The following is a 23,857-nucleotide window of genomic DNA, read 5'->3' as shown; positions in this document are numbered from 1 at the left end:
GATGATCGAAATGCGCTGCATTTGGTTTACTAATGCAGTTCCCTATGCATTACTGGGTGTAGAAAGGGGAATAATGATGATGAAAAACATTGGTAATACCTAAAAATCCTAATATTATTTCTTCGAACCCCCAAATTTCACCAATCTTTTTTATTATAATAAGAAAAATACGTATATAGTTTTATTACACTTTTTTTATTTTTTTATTTCTTAATAATTTTTTTACCAGTGACCGGGTGTCGTCGTGACCGACATCGTCAGACTGGTGGGAGACTAAACAAATTTGGTTATAAATCATGATTTTAGATAATTATGGAAATAAAAGAATTTAAATTAAAATCTAATATAAATTTTATATTTGAAGCACTAACTTTGTGGTTATTCATTATAATAAAATAAATAAAACAACTTTGTTTTTAACCACTAATTTTTATTTTTCACCGACCAGTTTCAAAGCAAACAAGCTTCTTTGTCAAGGTTTACGTAACTAATGAATTGATTCCTTTTTATTTTATTTCTATCATGTTCACTAAATACTACACGTGGACCCAATAAATCAAGTGTTTTTTTCTTACACGGGTGGTAATTTGATATCCTTATTTTCGAAGTAAGCCAGGAGAGGACTAAAAGAAATATTGTTTATTAAAATTAGACAATAATAAATTAAATATTAAAATTAGACAACTTAGAAATCTTAGAAATTAAAAAAGTGATTCATAAAAAGAAAACAATAATTAATAACCAAATAAACAATATTTATTTTAGTCCTCTCCTGGCTTACTTCGAAAATAAGGATATCAAATTACCACCCGTGTAAGAAAAAACCACTTGATTTATTGGGTCCACGTGTAGTATTTAGTGAACATGATAGAAATAAAATAAAAAGGAATCATTTCATTAGTTTCGTAAACCTTGACAAAGAAGCTTGTTTGCTTTGAAACCGGTCGGTGAAAAATAAAAATTAGTGGTTCAAAACAAAGTTGTTTTAATTATTTTATTTTATTAAATTAAAATCATTTAAGTATAAGGTAATAACAATTATAAGAATATAATTTTTGTTTGAATGTATATTATAAAAACTGGTGTAAAATATATAATTTTATAAAGTTTTATAATGAAAATGTATTTGAATTACATGTATTTCAATCTAATTAAATCTTTTTTATGTATATTTTTCTATCTCGCTGAATTTAGTATTATTATATATTAATTCGTAATACTTTTGATCTTTCTGCATAATATCTGAAACTTAATTAAATGTTATCGTGAATCTTTTCAATATCTGTTCTCAGAAATCAGCCTGTTGACTAATTTATTCTGGAAAAGTTTTCTATAAGTGAAAAGTTAGGTGACGTTCTAGTCGCGTGGTTTGAAATCCATTTTAATGTTCCGAACTTCTTCGTCCGCCCTTTTCTCTTTTTATCCTTACACAAAAGGCGAAATGTTCTTTCTTCTCACATAATTGCGGTCTAAATCTAAAGTTTGAAATCAAGTTTCAAACCCATCGATTTGAATTAAAACTTGTCGCAAAAGGTTAACTTATATCAAATACAATATACGTTTTAGCCATTCTATAAAATAAATAACTCTTATTAAACCACGAGTGATACTTTAATCCACAAATTTGGAATATCCAGTGACCGGTTTCATCGCTTTCGCGACATCTTCGAGACTGGTATATTTATTAAAAAGTTAAATGTATTTATACAGAACAGAGGTAAGGATACATAATTCAAAGTTATATGTAAGTTATATGTACCTGTGTTCTGTATAAATACATTTAACTTTTTAATAAATATACCAGTCTCGAAGATGTCGCGAAAGCGATGAAACCGGTCACTGGATATTCCAAATTTGTGGATTAAAGTATCACTCGTGTTTTATTTATATAATAAATTACAATGAACTTCCATCAAGAATTTTCACTTACAAACTTAAATGTCTTATTAAACCAATAATCAAAACTCTCAATATGTTTTTAAAAATATCTCGTAACGTGGGTTATCCATTTTTATTTATGTTTTACTCTGAAGCATTCTTTAAGATCAGCTTTTTTATTATAACAACAACAGCAAACACGTCGTTTCCCTATAGGGGTAGGAAGAGAGAACATAATGCCATATTACTCTGTCTTTGCATACATACCTTGATTCATCTACATTCATAGGTACATATTTTTTTGCCCGAACGCCGATTATTATGACTTTTGACCGTCTTCAAGTATTTATTTTATTTTTTTATTAATAATTTAATAATCATAAAAGGTACATGTTTTTTAAAAATTCTATACATATCTACTTTTACACATCTAGTAAATGTTATCACTGTAACTCACAAAAAAGAGACTAACTCTTGTGCTTGAAGAGTGACTTACACTGGTGTAGTTGTTTATTTATACGAGTTTATATAATTTTTTAATACGAGTACATGAGAAAAAACCACTATATAAAGAAAAAACATGAAACAATAATACATTCATAATAATTAAATTTATTTGTTTTATTTGTTTGTGTCATGTCTTTCTCGATCTTCCTCGTTTTCTGCATCCATCAACATTCACATCATGTTTACGATACGAATGTTGATAAATGTTTATTTTAGCCGTTCTTTCGCTGTCCATTCGCCAACCAACGCATCCTTTCTTGATTTTGTCGATAGTGCTAGTTTCAGCCTAACATAATTTATTTATTATATTCGCCCAGTGGTAATATTCTGAATCTTCTCTACCCCCTAGAGAGTGATTAATTTTACGATTTTTATTTTTTTAAATGCGTTGACACTTTGCTTCACATAATGGCCACGCTGATGTCAAATGGTGTATAAAGCTGTTTCAAAAACGGAAATAAAACTAATACGGTTTGGTCAATTCAACCTGATTAAGTGTTTAAAGTAATGCTTACGGTCGCAATAATGTTCTAAATGAAAATCATCGTGTTTGATTTCACGTGGTCATATTTTTTTAAGTTTAAATCAGTGTTGTCATATATAAAGCGAAAATTAGTCGCATGGAAAAAATATACATCCCCAAATTAACCACTCTCTAGGGGATAGAGAAGACTCATAATTACACCCCGCCCCCGAGGGCTTTTACGTGACAGGTGCAAAATAAAAATTCAAGCGTTTCGACGCACAACAAGTCAATATGTATTAAATCTCATAAGAAAAAAATACACAAACAAACATGCTTTCGCATGTTTCGGATTTATAATATTAGTCTGGATTTTAATTTGGAAGACCGGGCCACGTTCATAAAAAGCTTTCGAAAAATGAATCAGTCCCATGCGAGAATTTTAATTCACTTTACATGTGTAAAATGTTCGCATGGAAAATTGTAATTAACACACTCGACAAATCTGTCAAAAATGACTGATGTTCTAAAGATGTTCAATCCGAAAAATTGACGGAACACGTCTCCTATAGGAGTCAACCTTATATTCGACATTAGTTTAGAGTCACCCATTTATTTTTATTTATTATTTTCATACAATATTACATTAAAAAAAAAAAACACATTTTTTAATTATTTTTTTTACAGGACTCACCAAGCCAATTAATATGGCTTGTCGGTAAAGATCCTTTACATGAAAACATATGATAACACTACATAGTTGTATAATAATAATTACTACTAACTTAAAAATAAGGAACGAAAAAAAAAACCCGGAATACCAACATTTGAAACAGAAGTGTGTACATAATTAATAGGCACAAAGCCTTTAAAAAAAACATTGTTTCTTTACATATCCATATCTATATTTATACCCGTACATGTACACACACATATATACACATACATATACATGAACATATATATACCTAGGTATATAAATATCCATGTCAATATTACATATTTATATTCCAGCCTTATATATATCTATATTTACAAATATTCAATTTTATTAATATATAAACTCCTGATCGAATAGCCAGTCTCTTATTTTGCCCTTGTCACTTTTGGTAGTGCCATTTCTATGATTGTTTGGTAACAAATTAAACACAACTGGAACCATATATTTCAGAGTTCTTTTTCCATGTTTGTTGCTTGTCTTTACAATCACTAAACCTTCATTTTGTGTAAATCTTGTATAATAACCATGTTCTAATATATTTTTGAATGTATCACTTTTTCTTTGTTTCAAAATGAAACAGTCACAGAATTCCTTCATTTTTCATTTCTACTCTGTTGTCCCGTTAATGTACCTACCTATTGGAGGTTGACTTGCCTCGCGGGGCAGTTTGATGAGGGCATGATATCGGCATTTTATTTAATTAATTATAGAAGTAAATATAGAAATGACGCACAATGTTCCAATGGGAGCGGAAGGGGGAGGGTGTTACGGATCAAGCTATTAAATAACTGCCACGTAAGGCTGGTCAAGCTATACCCACCCTGTTTTCCTGAATAATAATAAAAATCAATGCTTGCAATCTAGTTACCATAATAATCTATAATGTACAATACATATGTACGTTGGCGGGTTTATTGCTTTAAGCAATGTCTTCCAACCGAACAGAACACAGTGGTGCAAGTTTGTCTTGGTTTGTACTAGATTTGAACGGTTTTACAAATTAAACTGTTTTGTTAAATGGTCTCTTAATAAAGTTATCAATAATGCAAATTAAAATCAATATTCTCGAATTTTCGCTCTATAAGTTATCCAATGATGTACATATTATGTACTTCTGGATTACTTTCTTTCAGCACAAAGATGCTAAGGCTACCAGATTTTAGAGAGCTCGTTCGGGCAGCTTTTCTCGTTTGACAACGAGCAAATTTTCCGTGTATGTGGGCACCGCCAAGGAGACTTATGTCCTCAGATGCGGTGTGCGGTATGTGGTGGGCAAGCTGTATAAGTTATCCATAATAATGATAAAAAAAAATTATATATTGTATGTTATTTCGGATACAAATAAATTATTTTCGCAGTGAAAATTATAATTTAATTTATCTATTATAAAAATATTCTTGAAGTCATTTAAATATTGTCAGCATATAAAGATATTCCTGAATTATAATCGACAGTCTAATAATACATTTAAAGTAAATAAAACATATTCTCGTAACTCCTTTTGAAAAAAATAAACATTAGAGGTAAATATTGTAATAATAAAATACAACTGTGGAGAAAATTATCTTAAAATAAATTATTATTTATCTCTCCGTGTATTGCTCGTTCAACATTGGGTAATAAATGTAAAGAGTCAATAGTTTGCAAGAATTAATTTATAATAATGAGAATTAAAATAAGGAAGTGTTTAAAAGTGGAAAACACATTTTTTAAACTATTTTATTAAAGTCTCAAACTTTTTAAATTTGTACATTTATTTGACTATCCGTCCTTACAGTTTTACCTTACGGGTTTACAGTTTTATCGTACGCGGATTAAATTATTGGGAAAGCAATTCGCCAAATTTTAACAAATGAAAATGACCCTGATTTTTAGTTGACACCACAATAATAAGGCTGAAATTCCTGTACGCGAGTATAAGTGACAGACGCAATCCATCAATTCTAGAGTAATTATTATATAGATAGATGATCAGATAAGAAATCATGGAAAGTGGAATCAGGTATGCAATGGGAAAGCAAGAAGATTCGGGAAAAAAGAGGGATGATACCATATCATCTTTATATATATAATTCCTCTGTACGTGTGATGTCACCGTACTCCTCCCAAACGGCTTAACCGATTTACGTGCGGTTTTCAGAGAAATATAGATCTTTGCGCTGTGCGTGTTCGTAGATATTAAAATCTTCAATTTAATATATAAAAAAAGAAGTAAGGAGCATAAATGTTTTATTCATCGATCTACCGGGGTTGCATTCGAGAAGAATGCATTTGCAAAAAAATGGAAAGCTATTGTTTTTTTGTGTATAAAAAAATATTGTTTTTGAATGTTTACAAACAGCATTTGTTTTTTGTGGATCTCAATTAGATTCTTTCCTTAAATTCCTTATAATTTCTACCCATTTATTTATTTTTACTGGATTTTTAATAATACTAAAATAATATTAAATTCAATACATTTTTAAAAATCGTATTCCCACAAAAGTAAACCCCTTTGTTGGTGAGAAGACCGGAGTTTGACGTTTGCAAAAAGAATGCCATATTTGAAAAAACATTAATTTTATGTTTTGGAATTCAACCATAAACAGGTACCTAGGTACCTACTTATTAAATAAAAGTATTTTTCTAAGCTAACAGCAAGCAAACCAACGGTTGGGCAGGACAATGTCTGTCAGGTCCGCTAGTATATATGTATAATACGTATTATAGCTAGATCGTATCATAGCTGCTCCGTGGTGCAGTGGTCAAGACGCTTGACTCACACACGGAAGGTTCCGGGTTCGTTTCCCGGTGAGAACACATAAATTAAACGTGATTTTACTCAAGCCTGGGTGTTCTGTGATGTAATTGGGCCTCCTGGCCTATTGTAGTAGGAAAAAAATAGCAACAAAAACTCATCGCAAGCCTATTAGGCACTTCGGATAGTAACTGAATAGATATACAAAAATAATACATCAATAATATCATCGACTAATAATTCACGTGGGATAAAAATCAATACTACTTGGTAGTGGTTGAAGAAACAAGATATATCATCACAATATTCCTTTCATCTCGCGTCTTCTCACCTTGGTACTTTGTACAGACGAATGTACAAAATGTACAACGCGCTTATACAATTTCTATTTATTTTCAAAATTATATTGTTTTTGTTTTGTAGAATATCCGTTCGTTATCTTGGGGATCAAATCTTTTATCAGTAGAGAATGCAACACCATTAGAATGGCCAAAATCAGTGTTATTACTATCAGGGAAGGGCAATAGGAAGTTAACAGAGTTATATTCGACTGTCTATAAAGAAAAACCGATGTTTGTGAACAAAAATGAGTATATTTGCGTGAATATTTCAAGCATCTTCGACGGTCACCTATACTTGAACATGTTCAGAAGAAGAAATTGTATGTGTATATTGCTTTTTATACAAAAAACTAAATTTTACTTTGCAGAGAAAATCGAAGATACATGCTAACTTCCCATTGTAATCCCTGGTATTCCGAACGCATTTACAGCGCGCTATAACGCGTATTTAGTAAGTAAAAACGCGCTATAATGGGAAGTTTAGTTTTTTTTCTATATTTTTATTTGTGAATAGAATATTAATCGAAGCCATTTTTTTATTTTTATGTATCGTATTATCAGCGTTATGATTTTTTGAAGTTTTGTATTTCTGAAATAACTCCGCGTGTGACGTCAGAGGTTGTTCTATGACAGTTTTTTTTTTATAAAAAAAGAAATATTTGCGTTCTTATGATTTACCCAAATATTTAATTTTGACGGCCATTTTCAACGAGTTGTAAATAACTCACTATTAGAAAATGGAATCGAGTTGGGGTAGAGTGGGATTCGATCCGAGACACTAGCCACAGGACCACAACCCGAGTTCTTCCAATTGGTTCGTTTACGGTGACCAAACCGGATATCCTTCAAAGCTCTCATATCATTGGATGATGACATATGAACCTGTGACGTCATTCAAAGTAGTGCGTGCATTATTTTTTTCGTACATTTTTAAGAAATTTTACTGCACAATTCAATGCTCTAATTTTTACTGCGCGCACGAAAACATTTTCTATATCCAATTTCCCGTAGGGCTGAAGTTCCTCATTGTGTTCGGGATACTAGCCCAGGGGAGATAAATATTGATTTAAATAAATCTTTATTGTTTTTACTTTAATGTAGATTTATTAAAAATACACTTTTACTAAGAAGTAATAAACTTTTGTTCGACTCCCAGCATGGCTGACATGAAATATTGATTTAAAAATATGGTTTTTCACTGTAGTGTTTCATAGTCCCTAGACTGGCACTTGAAGCCTGGTCCTGGTCTTCATAATATGATAATAATCGAGATACGTCGCAATTTTTTGTACCAACGCAAAAATATAACCTTTTTAGTCCATCAATCACAATCACAATAAATTAAAACAGGGACGGATAACATTTTAGAGAAGGAATTATGGATGTCTAGGCATTTACAGGGCTTATGCCCTGTCATTGGCTGGTTTAAGTGGCCACTTTATAAACTGTTTAACAATTCAGTTCTTGTCTTAAAAAATATGGTCAAACTTAAAATATTGTTAAAATAATAACATTTATTGGCTGTTACTATGTGAGCTACGGCGACGCCGACGAAGGCAATTTTTATACAAATACATATTAACATTTCGCAAAAGAAAATTCGAGTGCACTTCGTCAGCAAATATCTGTTACTTTTTAATCGGGCCTGGAAAACGAACTCGGGACTTCACTTATAATATAAAAATGCCCATCATAAGTAAAACAAATGATTTCAATAATACGAGTAAATACTAGATTTGAGACACAAGTAGGCACAACGCCGAATTTACTCAATTTTTGGCGGATGTATTTTGTTGCCAGATATAATTTGTAACAGTAGGTGTAGTTTGCAAGGCGTATTAGTTGTCACTGTTAATTATTATATTTTAAATGATTACCAGAAAAACAGTAAAAGCAGAAAGAAAGCTGTTCTCAGGTGGACTCTGTAGTTTTTTTTAAGCCGCAAAATCTTCGATTCTCATCGCTGCTTTTGACTAAACATTGAACTGCATCAATGTGCATACTTTTATTTGAAAATCAAGCGAATCAGGTTGTGGTGTAGCCTCTTTACACACTGTAACATTCACCATTTTGACTATGTTCAATTTCAAATTTAATTAATTTAATACGTCTGTGTGTTTTTTGTCCGAATGACCTTGTATATGGTTGCTTTAGTAGCGATGCGGTTATTTAAAGGCATCATAACTCTTGTTTTCCTAAAATTCAATATCTGTATATTATGGGTTGGCTTTAATCAATTGCAAACTATGTTCTGTGGAACGATGGTTTAGAAAATACACAATCCTCTGCGGTAGTCCATCTTGTGACTGTTTGTCCACTTCTGTATCAAAATAATCCTTAATAGCATCTGTTATTGTATAGCTAAAAAATACATACACGAGAAAAAACAATAGCTGTACAATTTAAATGCGATAAAATGGTAAAATAAAACTAGCTAGTAATTAGAGTAAAAGGAAGCTCTCCTTTAAGGATAGACGTCGATATCCGAAAAGATACGGTTAAGTTAAGACATAGCATGAACATCCATTTTTCCTCAATTTTTCCATCTCTTTATTTTAGTTAAGTTAAAGAGCTGAAATTTTTATTGTTGTGAAGAGATTCATTCGATGAAATTATTTCTCGTACTGAGAAGAGAATGTGGAAGTTAAGACATTAACAGGGCGTATGACCTGTCATTGGCTGATTTAAGTGGGTACTTTACACACTGTAACAATCACCATTCTGCCCATGTCTAAACATTTAATTTTTCTCAACTCATTTTTAGAAGAAAAAATTGTATACATGTTCTGCTTTTCATACAGAAAACTTAATTTTCCTGTTGTAATCGAGGTCCTCAGAGCCTTGACCACGCTTGCCTACTTTACAAGGCATCAGGTTCTTGACGTCCTGGACGTACACGGAATGATGATGATGTACAGTAGTAATATTGACAACATCATCTGGCGAATCTTTTATTATATTTTCTACAGACTGCTTTCCTTGTGATTTCCATCTGAATGTTTTGGCCATTAATACACCTGTCAAGGGTCTGCATCACGCCAACCCAGAGCTATCAAACTGTGGTTTTAGACAAATTAATATTTATACTTCTATTTATTAGCTTAATGTGTAATATATAGTAAACATTGATAATATCAAATAGGATAGATTTCATCCGTTAAGTACACCTTTATAAAGGAGCTTGTATAGCTTTAAAACCGGTGGGTAGAAAAATAAAATAATAAATGGTTAAAAACAAAATTGTTTTTTTTTTATTATATAAATAAATTACAATGAACTTCCATCAAGAATTTTCACTTACAAACTTAAATGTTTTAAAGTTGTTTTTATTTCTTTTATTAGAATTTATATTAATTCATTAGTATTAAGCATATTTTAAATATTTGAAACATACCTACCTACCCTAAATTGATATAAATCTTGCTTTCACAATATATTATTTTATTTTTATTTTAAGTCTTGAAGTACGAGGCACACATAAACATATTCTTATGTGTGCTATATAAACATTGTAAATACAATATTAAATATAGTTTTTCACTAAATGTTGTTAAATATTTAAAATATTTCATACTCCCTGGACTGGTACCTGAAGCGTAAGGGTGATCATCTTACCTTCATATAATAAAAAATTATCAAGATACGTTGCGATTGGTGTACCAATGATGGATTATATTTTTGAAAAATGTTTGACCACAAAGCTAATAATGCTTTAAATATGATAACATAATATTATTTTAATAAAATAAATAAAACAACTTTTTTTTAACCATTATTTTTTTTTTTCACCGACCGGTTTCAAAGCAAACAAGCTACTTCGTCAAGGTTTACGTAACTAATGAATTAATTTTTCCTATTTTATTTTTATCATGTTTACCAAATACTACACGTAGAGCCAATAAATCAAGTCTTTTTTGCCCTTAAAGGGTGGTAATTTGAGATTAATATTTTCGAAGCTAGACAGAAGTGGACTAAAAGAAATATTTATTTGGTAATTAATATTTTATTTCCAACATGAAGTACTTTTAATCCAGTGTCTTTATTGAAGTGATGATTATTTTCTTTCAGTATTTTTTTTTTTACTGTAATAAATAATCACAAAGTTAGTGTTTCAAATACGAAATTTATGTAACATATATTTTATTACAATATTTCAGTTTGTCCAAATGTTTGTAGACAAAAGACTAGATTTCACCCCCTCGGGAGTCATTAAGATTAACAAATTACAACAGGGATGGAGAATACCTTAAATAAGGGAATATGGAAGTCTAGGCATTTACAGGGCTTATAAACTGTCATTTGCTGGTTTAAGTGGCCACTTTACACACTGTGTAACATTCACCATTTTGCCTATGTTTGAACATTTATATTGCTTCAACTTCCATATTCCCTTATTTAAGGTATTCTCCATCCCTGTTGTAATTTGTTATTATATTTTATTTGTAAGTTGTTAAACACATATTAAGTTAAATTTTTCTTTTTTCCCATGTATTATTTTTTTACTGCCTTACATAAAATTAAATTTCGTGACTATCGTTTTCCCAAATGATTTTCTTCTTTCGAGTGTAATTTTTACCTTTTCTCTGATATTGTGATCATGTTCATAAACGGCTCTTTTAACTTACGGGAACTCGTTAAAATAGATGAAGCATCTTTAGCATTGACCCCTGTCTTTAATAATTATTAAATCACTTAAAAAGGGCCCACCTCCTTCGTTTTAAAAAATATATATTTAAATGTTCTTTGTAATTGATTATTTCACCGTTATCAATGGTTTGTCATCAATGGATTGGGTCATCCCACCTCGACACTGCATTAGTGGGGGCGTGAAATTATTTTTATTTTGGCACCGAACTTATTCTCTTCTGGCATTTCGTTTGAAGATCTACATAGCAAAAGCGAATACTATTTTAAAGTTGACACGTTTATTTTTACATTTTAGAAAGCTAAAAAATGGTTTGTTTTTCAAAACAATGACGTCCTTGCAAATATATGTAGCGTTACTTAGAATAAAATTTGTATAATGTTTTGTCACTGTAAGCTGTGTCTTGTGTACATAAATGTAAATTTAAAAAATATTAAATAAATAAGTAAAACGCCAGATTTACTCAGTTTTTGGCAGAGGTATTTTGTTGCCAGATGTGATTTGTAACAGTATAGCTTGCGAGGCGTTATTATCTTTTAAATGATTGCCAAAAAAATAGTAAAATCATAAAGAAAGCTCTTCTCAGGTCGAATTTTTTTGTCGAAATTTCCATTGTTATTTTCAACTGGATAAAAATTAAAGTGTATCAAAGTATTTTACGCTGTCCGTCCATGGATTGGATGATACCAATGCTTCTCTAAAATTTGACTTCTAAGCAACCAGTACTTATTTTTTATATTATAAAATCAGCTATTAGTAAACTAATATTTTTAGTAACTACAACAAATATTTTAAAATTATTTTGTTGTTAATCGTAGCGATCTGAGATGGGTTCGATTTTCATCCACTAATAACTTCTAAAAACACACATAACCTCTCGCATGCGCATTTAAGTGTAAACTGAACTAAATACGAGCACATATAAAGTTTTGTAATGAAACGCTTGAATTGTAATTTTGTATCTGTCTTGTAAAAGGCCTCTGGGCGTATATACTAAATTAAATAAAAAATACAATCGCTCGCACTCCGTAATACTGAAATAATATGGAACTGCGTAAGTATGTTGGTTCTGATATGGCCGTCTCCACAGTACTGAATTAACAACTCCGCGCAATCGCAAATTGAGATCTTACTAGCTTGTGGAAGCAGTTCTAACAAACCAATCTATGCTTATTTTTCACATATTGTGAGTGTTTTATAGCAAATTTAGCACTAAAGTCGGCATGATAAAGGCTTCAGCTCTTTTACTTTACAAAAGTTAACAGATGGAAGAGTTGGGGAAATGTGGATGTTCGGACATAGGCAGAATAGTAAATATTAGACAGTGTGTAAAGTGGCCACTTAAACCAGCGAATGACAGGTCATAAGCCCTGTAAATGCCTGACTCCCATATTCCCTTCTCAAAAATGTTTTCCCTCTCTGTTGCAACAAATTTTAATAGCTTACTCCTGTATAAAACATATGTACTAGACATACATTTGAAATGTCTAAAATGGAATATCGTATAATGAGCTATATTGAAAAGTCATTTGATTATTGGCTAAAGGGACATTATTTTTCAAAGCCTTCATAATATTGAATATTTTCGCATTATTTACCTTTTTTTTGTAATTTGTATGTAAGATTGTAACTTCTGTATCTTCATCAAAGTCATAATTTGAAACATTAGTTTTGTGGTCAAACATTTACTGAAGATATAAAAAAAGTCAATTATTATTATCGTATTTAACGAACGCAAGGTTATTCTGACACAATTTTGTTCCTTAAGTTCATTCGTTACGACACGGGGGTATTATAATATTAAACTATGAAATATAACAATTTTATGCTGAAATAATGGCATAAAATTACTTTTTAGTTTATTTGAAAGCTAATTTTGCACTCGGTTTTCACTCGAATTACTCTGTTGGTAGTTTATGTACGTATTTTACCAATGTATCTAGTAACAAATGATTGCTTCCCTAATTGCAAACCTCACCGCACGCCTCTGTAATGTATCTACATATTTGAAAATCAAGTCAACCGGGTTGGGTCCCGTAGCTAGTGTCGCGGACTCTTGAGGTCTGAGGTTCTAACCCCACTCTACCACAACTTAGTTCCCATTTGTTAATAGTAAGATACAATATGTAGTCGGTTTTGTATATTTAGGGCAAAGAAGCCATTTTTAGGAAAATCAGATTATCCATAAAAAAAATCTAATGCACATATTTTTTTATGTTCAATGGCAAGTAATATGCCTAGACTATCATGTGAAAATAAACATATATTATATTTTTGCATAAGATAGCTCAAAAAGTAATCGGAAAGTTAAAAATGCTTCTCCTGTAAAATTGGTTAATTCGCCTTTTACGATATTTAAAACTAGTTGAAAATGACCTCTAAAATGGAAATAATTGCTTATATCATAAGAACGCAAATATTTCGTTAAAAAAAACGTTGTCTGTAATACTGAATATGCAAATAATATTAAGTACCCAAAAGATTCCGCTATTAACTAACGTTTTTGTCCCTTTTGTAGTTACTGTGTTATTTGGCATGTATAAATGTACATGATTTATCTTCGCTTGCCCTTTTTATCGGGTCAAAGCACCAATGAATGACTGTTTAAGGTTCAGCTTGTAGTGAAACCCACATCAAAGGTAAAAATTTCATTATTTAAGCGTACAAAATAAAAGAAAACAATAAAAATACATTAATTTTTCCAAGTATTACAATTATGATTAATATTACTTTAAAAAAATAGCAGAATCCCTAGTGAATGACCACTACCTACTCCAGTAAAAATAATACTCAGATTTAGTTACATCATAACATTATAAAACACCCTAACACATTAGAATATGGATATATTCAAAGAATTGCATAAGAAATAGCATACTCGTAAAATAAAACACTTACCACACCTTTCCTTATAAAAACACTATCAATCTCAGAACAATAACGGGAAGACGCACTATTACCTTTCGACAACTCACAGTTCAAAACTGATAGATTTGTTTCTTACCAAAAGATGTGTCCGACTACTGTTTTTTTTTTAAAGTTTTTTTGTCTGGACACATCTAGCAATTCTTATTATATTATGTTTTATTAACCAATGGTCATTTACTGTGGGTTGTTATTTACTGATGCTTTGACCCTACATTATTTTGTTAATTTATTTGTGTTTTTCAATTAATAATTTTATTTACATTATCTGGAACAAGTTCCAAGTTCATGGGAATAAAGTCCCGTGCTGAGTTGGGTCGAATGGTGTGCTAATAAAACAAACAATATAACTCGAAAATATAAATTAGAATCATAATACATAAACCAAACAAATAAAATTTTAATATAAAAATAATTTCACCGGTAAATATTTCATTTACATAAAATAACTGAACACCAATTTAAATCATTGAAACGCATCAAGGAGTTTTCTACTTAAATTACTCTCCGTAAAATCTAGTTCGCTCAAAGGTTGTTTTTGTCCTCAAGAGCGAGCTTAATACGTTCTTTCAAAATATCAAATAAATTGAGGAAAACTAAACTTAATGAGTTTCTTGATTCTTGTATGCTAGTATTAAAAAAATAAATACATATATAGATTAATAAGATATTTAATTATGACGTCAGAAAGGAATGTACGCCCTTGTCTAACCCAAGAGTAATTAAGTAGATTATGAAAGGGTCTCTAAGATGGTTTAGTTCTGTGAAGCGCAATGATGTTCAAACGAATATATATGGCTTTGTAAATTGGAAAGTACGAGTAAGACTTGAATTAATAAAGGAGACTAGACTTGTTACTTGGCGTTATCTATGGAATGTTTTATGTAATTTAAATTACCAAGTTCTCTTTAAAAAGGTCAAAAGGGAAATAAAAATATTGGTAACCTAAATGAAAAATAAAATGAAATTTTTAATAATATCGTTTACAGCTACGTGATAATAATACTCTTTTTGACCCAATTCTTTAGTACGAGCGCGCTAAAATGAAATTTATTATTCGCCTTGCGAAGCCAGAAGTTATTTCTTGATTCTGAATTTTATAATTCTCTAGTTCTTATTTTTTCACAATAAATTTAAATGAAATAAACTTTTGAAATTTTAATTCCCGAGATTATTGAATACTGTCGGGTTTAACCTGGGCCGCAATTATAAAGGCTATCTTCATCGGTACATACAGAGACTTCTGTACTATCTCTATCTACCTCGACTTGCTTCTGTGGCAAAAAGTGACTTCTTTATAAATTCTAATAAATCCCAATTCAAGCAAAAAATTCTCGCTTGTACATGAGTTTCATATAACTTTTGACAATTACCAAAACGGTATGCTTACCTTTCGTCTGTATGTATTTACGGAGGTTTTACAAACCCGGCTCTTTTAGCATCTCGATACGTACACTCAGGAAGATAGTAAAACAGATGAAAGAAAATATAGTAACCATATAATTTTTTAATGGAGGCAACGTTTTTGCGTCTAGATGCTCTTATATGCTAATAGGAAAGCATGTAGCTAGTCTAGCCACTACATCTAGCCGTTCGAATTCAAAATCGAAAGTTATGTCAGAATTTAAATCGACTTCAAAATGTACTTATTAATCTCTCATATTTTGAATAGGCTTTTAAGAAAAAAACTGGCCACCTCAGAACGATTAATCAAATAACACTAAAAAATCATTTCCTTAAATTATTTATCGATAACCCCTGACCTATGTAAGTTAATGTGAAATAATATATTATAATTTGTTTTTAAAAAAGGTTTCCGAGATATGTCCATTTTTGTTTTAATTATGTTCAACTAAATGTATTTTTATCTTTATCTGATAATCTTTAATTGTATCTATCCCATAATGAGTTTGCTAACTAATGGGAATACAATTATGTTTTGTACATTTTTGTATTTTGAAATAAAAAATAAAAAAATAAATAAAAAATAAACTAAACAAACTTTAATTTTAAAAGTAGACTACTCGGTGGAACAAAATTTTTGTCACTTTAAATGAGTGATTCTACATTTTACTGCATTTTCTGTTATGGTTTAAATAAGAACTGAGGGGTTGGGACCCCTAGCGGCCAGGTTCTATAGTAATATGTCTACCTAGACAAAAAATGCGTTTCATAAAATACGTAGCAGGTGAATTTTCATCATTTTTACAGCAAGTTTTCTTTCTTCGTTGGGGGTCCCCTGGTGGTTTGCCCCCTACGCCTGGGCCTGCCGTGCCTATTATAGCGGTATTGCGGCCTTGCACTTACGTAATATTAATTCTGGAACGTACCTACATAATTGTTCGCATTGGACGATAACCATTGATTAGATTACTCTGAAGTCCTCGAGTAAGTCGGCACCTAACAAACGCAGGACGCGCTTACAGGACTAATTAACGCGGCAGTAAATTGCCTTTTGCTTAATTTGTGTGGGATTTAAATTGTGGCCGAGCAATTTTAAGTTTACCAAACTTTCCATTTCAGAAAATTTGTGAACATATATTATCTACCTTGACAATCTACCACTCTTCTTTTGGCTATTATCTGTCTCGAAGGTAACCGGGCGGATGAAGAGTGCAGTTCTGATTGTGAAGATTCCTTGAAGAGTGTTTTCTACAACTCCGGTAAAAATCCTGAAAAAGGAACTCGAGTGGAGCAAAATCCGCCTCGTAGTGTAATGGTTGTCGTGTTTGCCTACCATGCTTCAGATTCTGGGCTCGATTCCTGGGATGGTCAAAATAAAATATTTGTAAGATAGTTTTACACGGCAATATTTCACTGCATCTGGATTGGCGCCTAAAGCATAAGACTGATCACCTTACCTTCCTGTGACATATTATCGCGATATGCTTACTGTTTACTGTTTTTTTTGCATACCTTTGTTGTTATTGTTTTTTTTTTTTTTACTTTGTAAAACTTTTTATCATATCTTTTTTAACTAATTTCACTTTTTTTTTCTGTATATTCTCTTTATTATTTAGTAAGCATGTATTTCATTTTTATTTTTTGTAAATGCCTTTTGGGCGTTAATGAACAAAATAAATAAATAAACTCCTTGTACTTTTCTAATGCAGTGGCCCATGCAACACCAGGTGCGGATTAAGGTTTTATGATAATAATATTTGGCTGATTTATATAGCGTTATTTTTTGAGAAAAATCACCTCAAGGGCGCTTTACAATTGTATACCTAAACTTACATTCGAATTAAGCAAAAGTGACGTATTATATTTTCTGATTTAAAATATTGAGGGTACGATAAACTTAAGAAGTGAGATTTTATTTGGGATCTGAACTGATTGGGACTGTCGATGATTCGTAAGCTTTAAGACAATTGGTTCCAGGCCGAGGGAAATGGTGAGATGATTAATACTCTTGATGGTTTGTACCACGTAAAACGTGAAACCTGTACATTTTTGTAAAAAAGGGGTTCGATTACAATATATTTTTTGCCCGATAAAATAATATGTGCATTATGCAATTATGTCAGTTTTCAATTAAATGTGTTTGTTACTCGACCTGAGAAATCGTAAGTCTTGCGTGTTGCTATTTATGTAGATACGCTTAAACACCTTATCGAGGGTGAGAAAACAAGTATGTACATATGTTAATTAAGTTTCGCTATTGAATTATGGTCGAAAGCCGCCCTCAGCGAAACCCTTCCCAGTGTAAATGAAAAATGCGTTTTGTAGCTGCAAGACAATATCAAATACTTGCCTTTAGAAAATGGGGTCTAGAATTTTAACCGTCCATGCGCTCAGTAGCTGTGAGACTTTTAATAACTAACTAAATCTAACTCTTACTAACTAAATAATCTAGCTTCTATTTTTAAAAACGATATATTTATATTTATTTTAACGCAATTCAAGCACTAAACTTCATTGTCAAATTAAAACTGCAGCTGCAAGACGTGCTGTAATCTAGCTCCTATTTGTTATAATGTAAATATGTCACAATTGGAAACAAGTAACTAGAATCCTAATCGTCTATGCGCTCTGTAGCTGTAAGACGTGCTGGGATATTTATTTACTGTACAGCGCCCTTGAGGTGATTTTCACAAAATTGGCGCTTTAGAAATTATCCAGCTGTAATAATACATATTTTTGATTAAAATCTATATTTGAAGCACAGACTTTGTGGTCGTTCATTTTATTAAATTAATATATAACAACTTAACTTAAAGTATACCTTGATAAAGAAGCTTGTGTAGCTTTGAAACAGGGCAGTAGAAAAAATAAAAAATAAGTGGTTAAAAAAAAAGTGTTTTATATTTATTTTAATATGCATTTTATATATAGGCACATAAGGGCGGGCATATTGCTTATTGTAATTTCTTCCCACCAACCCAAACAGTTCAGTTTGAAAAAATAATAAGTATATGGACATGTTCTAGGTATAAATAAATAAGTAGATCAATCCTCTGCGATGTATATAAATACCAAAACAATTATAATTTGAAACAAAAATAAACTAAAAATATACTCTATACAATGAAGAGAAAAGGGGGGGAGGGGGAGAAAAGAAGAAGTAGAAAGAGAAAAACTCACATTTTTGATAGTGACATTTCAATCTTGTTTTTTTTTTTTAAGGAATAACCCGCTAAGCCTCTATTTTGAGGCTTGTCAGCAGGTGGGATAATGGGGATATGAAAGGAGGTAATGAAAAATACACTACAACATCCAGACCAATCGAGAAAAAAATCTTTCTTGGATTTTTTTCTTGCAACTGGCGGGAATCGAACCTGCGACGCCAGTTTCCCAGATAGCCGTCTAACCAACTGCGCCACGGCGCCTGTTTAATTTAAATGTAAATAAAGAAGGGGGCGTCTCTGACATTAGTGGGTAGATTATTCCACAATTGAGCAACTACTACTGTGATACTGGAGGGAAAAAAATAGTGCGGTGAATGGGTATTAAAAAATGCCAGGCCAGGAACATTGATATATATCATTTAAAAAAAGCTTTAAAATCTATATTTCACACCCACGCTGTGTAATCGAGTCGGAAGCACTCGTCTAGGGTTCCGGTTCTATTTTACTCACAGAACTCCAAATATTGGTGATGAATTAAATGCTGATATTATAATTAATTTTGCAATTGTTTGCATCTCTCAAAAGGTTCTTATATCCTAGTTCCTAGCTATAGTCTGTTCATTATTACAAGAATTTCCAAATAAACAAACCAGCTACGTGATATCCGACGGAGAATAGCTTATTTCACCTTAATCTAAACGGCACGGTAAAATTAAAGTGGTTTGACATTTATTAGCTTCGTTTGTACCTTTAGAATTAGTATTACTTATTTTTTGTTTATTAAGAAAAACAACAGCATCAAAATAAAAATTAAATAAATTATAAAAGTTCTTTTTTAAAAACCGTCTACTTTTCCCACTGTTCAATTGTTTAGAAATATTTAAGGTTTTAAATATAAAAATTTTATACAAAAATAATTGTTTGCTTGAAATACATAAAGACAAAATGAATAGTAGTGTTTCTCGGTCACAAAACGTAAGTACGCGACTAATGCCCGTATGCAGAGACAAAACTTAAGGTGAGGAAAGTACATTCTTATTTCAAATGCAGAGAATAACTCGAAGGTGAAGACAATAGAATGTACTTTCCTCACCTTAAGGTTTGTCTCTGCATACGGGTATTAGAACAGGTGGTAATATCTTAATTCCCAAATTCAAAACAACTACAGCGCAACATCATTAAAAGTGCAGTCAGGAATACAATATATTCAAGAAAGAAATGAAAAGCTACATCTATAATTCTTCTTTGTGTAGCACTGATAAAAAACACCGTTTATTTTTTTTTGTAAATTATATGTTACTCGTAAATTATATGTTATACGTCACTCCTCATTATGTGCACAAGAATTGTTTTTTTTCTTTTACGCAATGGGAAAGGTTAATGTAAATATATGTATTTGATTACTATAAAAATTGTATTTAGTAGTAATATTGTATATTTTCATTTGTTATCTGAATAATAAATATTCAGGGTGTTCATTAAATCTCTGTCACATCCGAAACCACGATGGTCAGTATGAGCAAGAAGACATATTGGCACACTAAAATATTTTTTTAGAACGAATAAAATTTAAAAAAATAAAATATCAAAAAAAGCCAACGGTTGCTTACTTTTGCAGGATAAAAACGAGGAGGGGGGAGGGGGAGTCTGAGACTGCGCCGCGCTCCCCTCACTTCTTCCCTGCAGAAGTAAGCAACCATTTGTTTTTTAAATATTTTATTTGAAAAAAAAAACTTTGTTCTAAATATTTTTTTTAATATACCAATATGTCTTCTTGCCTTTACGGATCATCGTGGTTTCAGATGTGACAGGGCTTAAAGAACATCCTGTATATATATACATACAACATTATAAGGAGAACAGTAGTAATTGATAATATTTATATTTTTATTTTTTTTTATTCACAAATCTCTATAGATAATGACTTTAATCAAAATATCAGTAAAAACGCCTCGGTTAATATATTGTTTTTAAAAAAAAGAAATATTATCGTTCTTATAATTTACCCAAATATTTCAATTTTAGTGACCATTTTCAATGAGTTGTAAATAACTCACTATTAGAAAATGGAAATCAAGTTAAGGTAGAGTAAGGTTCGAACCCCGGACCTCTGATTCGTGAGTCCGCAACACAAGACACGGGACCACAACCCGAAATACAGTAAAACTAAACAAAAGAGATTTAATGATAATTTTATTAAAAACATTATTTTAATTTAGCTAGTACTCCCGGGTAAAAATCCTGCAAAAGGAAATCGACTAGAGATTAGATCTCACGGTGTACTGGTTATTGCGTTTGCCAGGCATGAAATAAATAAATAATTGTAAAACAATAAATATCGATCCACCGTATTGTGTTTTATCATGCCGTGTAGATTTTTGCCGTGGTGTAAAATGGGCCGATCATGCGATATCACGCAGTGGGCTCGCGGTTTGCACGTGCACAGCGGTCCAGTCTCTGTGAATGTACGGTAGAGGCCTAGTCCGTACGTAATACCACCTACTTCAGGGTCGCCGCTAATTTGGTTAGTTTCAGGGCTTCTCTTGCGAAATTCGACAACTTGTACGGCTTCCTTGGCTTTAGGTAAAATAATACTCTTCTAAAGGGGTGGTCTTACGGTCGCGGTCGCGGTAACTTCGTCTCAGAAGGAATGTGACTTCAAATGAGAAAGTTCAGTGCTACGGGAAAATGGATATAAAAAATATTTTCTTACGCGCGGTAAACATTAAGGCCTTAAATTGTACGGTTAAAATTCATGAAAATGCATGAAATATATTTTTTAATATAAACGAACTACTTTATTTATTTACGCTTTATTAAGTTTTTTTTTGTTGTTCTTTTTACAATATACGTAAGAGGTAAAACAGAGAATTAAAAAAATAAATGATAATTACATAGGAATGAAATACATATTAATAGTAAAAATAGTAAACGAAAAATCCCACAAAGTCATGTCCTGTTCGTTGGTATACAAGAAAATGTAAATGAATATTTGCTTCAATAATAAATAGACAGTTAAAAAAGGAAATAAAAAATATTTAAAAAAAACATAAAAATCTTCCTCAAAGGACAGCAAAATATATCATAGAAAAAAAGAGTTATTATATTTAGTTTGAATTCAGGATAGTGCGTGTTTTTTAAAAGAAGGAAAATTTTGAAAGTTTGGGATCAATGAAATATTATCAGTAAAAAAATAATTAAAAATATTTGGACCTATAAAATATGCATGTCTCTGTGCTAGCCTCGTTTTACAATGTGGTATTTCTAACACACGATTCCTTCTTTGGCTTGATCTATTTGAATAACTTGTAAATAAATTTTGGTTCTTAAATATATATTTTAAACATTGAAAACAATATATTTGTCTTATGTCTAAAAGTTTAGCTTCTCGGAACAATTGGAAAGAGGAAAAAGTGCGATTTTTATGAAGCATTATTTTTAATATAAATTTTTAACAGTTTCGAATGGTTTAATATGGTTGTTGTAAGTTCCCCCCATCCAATTATTCCATAGGAAAGCGATGACTGTGCAAGTGCATAATATAACATTTTAATAGTATTTAGCTGGGCGTAAATACTTAGTCGTTTGAACACATAGGTTAAAGTTAATTCATGCATTACAATATTTTTATCAAAATTTCTCAAGAACATATTTTTCAAATTAATTTGAAATAATTCAATCCCATCTATTTCTTCAGGTAACTCATTGTAAAGCTTCAATCCCTGGTAAAATGAGTTTTGAGATTTCGTTTTTCTCCTCGTTGGTAATCTACAACAACAACAACAACAAACCATCACGCCGTTTCCCCGTAGGGGTAGGCAGAGAGGATAGAACGCCATAACACTCTATCTTGGCATACAGACCTCGCTTCCTCTACATTCATACATCTTCTTATGCACGCACGCCGATTATTCCTACTTTTGACATGTCCATCTTCAAGTATTTGATGGACTTGATCGTGCCATGTCTTTCTCGGTCTTCCTCGTTTTCTGCATCCATCAACATTTGCATCGTAGATCCTTTTAGTCATTCTTTCGCTGTCCATTCGCTCTACATGTCCAAAGCAACGCAGCACCCCTTTCTTGATTCTGTCAATAATGCATGTCTCAGCCTTACACACTTCACGGATCTCGACATTTGTTCACCTATCATACATCGTTTTACCACACATTCGCCTGAGGGATCGCATTTCGACAGCATTTAACCTACTTTCATCATTAATCTAATATAATCTAATATTTTTTTATCTCTTGTTTCATATGTATGACATTGTTAGTTAAATTTTATTATTTTTTTTATTTTATTCATCCCTAATTTTAACGACGTCACTAGTTCTTCTGAATCAACCAATGTTAGAGTGTTGTCATAGATTTCCAGTTCACGGGAAGTCAACTCGCCAACCAGCAGAACTCACCGAAGATAAATTGTGAAGTCACGCGGAGTAATTTTAAAATTACAAAACAACAATTAAATGCTGTGATTTTTACCGCCTGTAAGAAAACATATTTTATCCAATTAATGTAGCACTGAAATTCCTCATTATACGAAAGCGAACGATTCAAATTATTGATGCTTAAATGTAGATTCTGTTTTCATACGAGCACATCTAAATTTCTGTTTAAAACGTGTTTTTGAAAACTGAAGTTCCCTTTTGTAAAATAATTTACCACGGGTTGATCTTTTTCTGAAAACGGGCCATTTTGGCGTCCCGAAGCGGTGCTTGTTACAGTGGGACAGGCTACCTAAGAACGGGACGGTCCCGTTCAAAACGCGACGTATGGTCACGTTACTTACGTGCTAATATTGGTACAACGTTATAATTAGTTCAGAAACTACTTAAATATAATTACCTAATATATTATCAGCGCAAATATCCAAGAAGAATTACTCAGCCAAGCATTGAAAATCGTTCATTAAACACGCCTGTTTAAAGTTTAACCCTTTTGCTACTATTTTAATACAATATAATACAACGCGCTGTTTGCTAACGGGTATATGGGGGTAGAAAGGATATAATAAAAAATAATAATTATTCTTTATTTACCATAAAATATACAACGTGCTAAATACAA

At 31.5% G+C, this 23,857-nt stretch overlaps 1 protein-coding gene across 2 annotated transcripts in view; it reads left to right on the top strand.

Annotated features, from left to right (window-relative positions):
- Positions 1-23,857, top strand: part of LOC148277223 (monocarboxylate transporter 12-like) — a 130,475-nt gene that overhangs the window by 11,632 nt on the left and 94,986 nt on the right. Inside the window, exon 2 of one of the 2 annotated variants that reach the window (XM_088233180.1) lies at positions 20,404-20,473. The exons of the other annotated variant lie outside the window; for it this stretch is intronic. The gene's annotated coding sequence lies outside the window, so the exon portion shown is untranslated. The remainder of the gene's footprint in view (positions 1-20,403; positions 20,474-23,857) is intronic. 2 annotated transcript variants of the gene reach the window in all.

Source organism: Micrasema longulum, unplaced genomic scaffold (genome assembly GCF_059751315.1).
Source record: "Micrasema longulum isolate JH-2025_06_02 unplaced genomic scaffold, ASM5975131v1 h1tg001067l, whole genome shotgun sequence".
Taxonomy (NCBI): Eukaryota; Metazoa; Arthropoda; class Insecta; order Trichoptera; family Brachycentridae; genus Micrasema; species Micrasema longulum.
The sequence above is the reverse complement of the archived record's forward strand: the minus strand, read 5'-3'. Positions and strand labels throughout refer to the sequence as shown.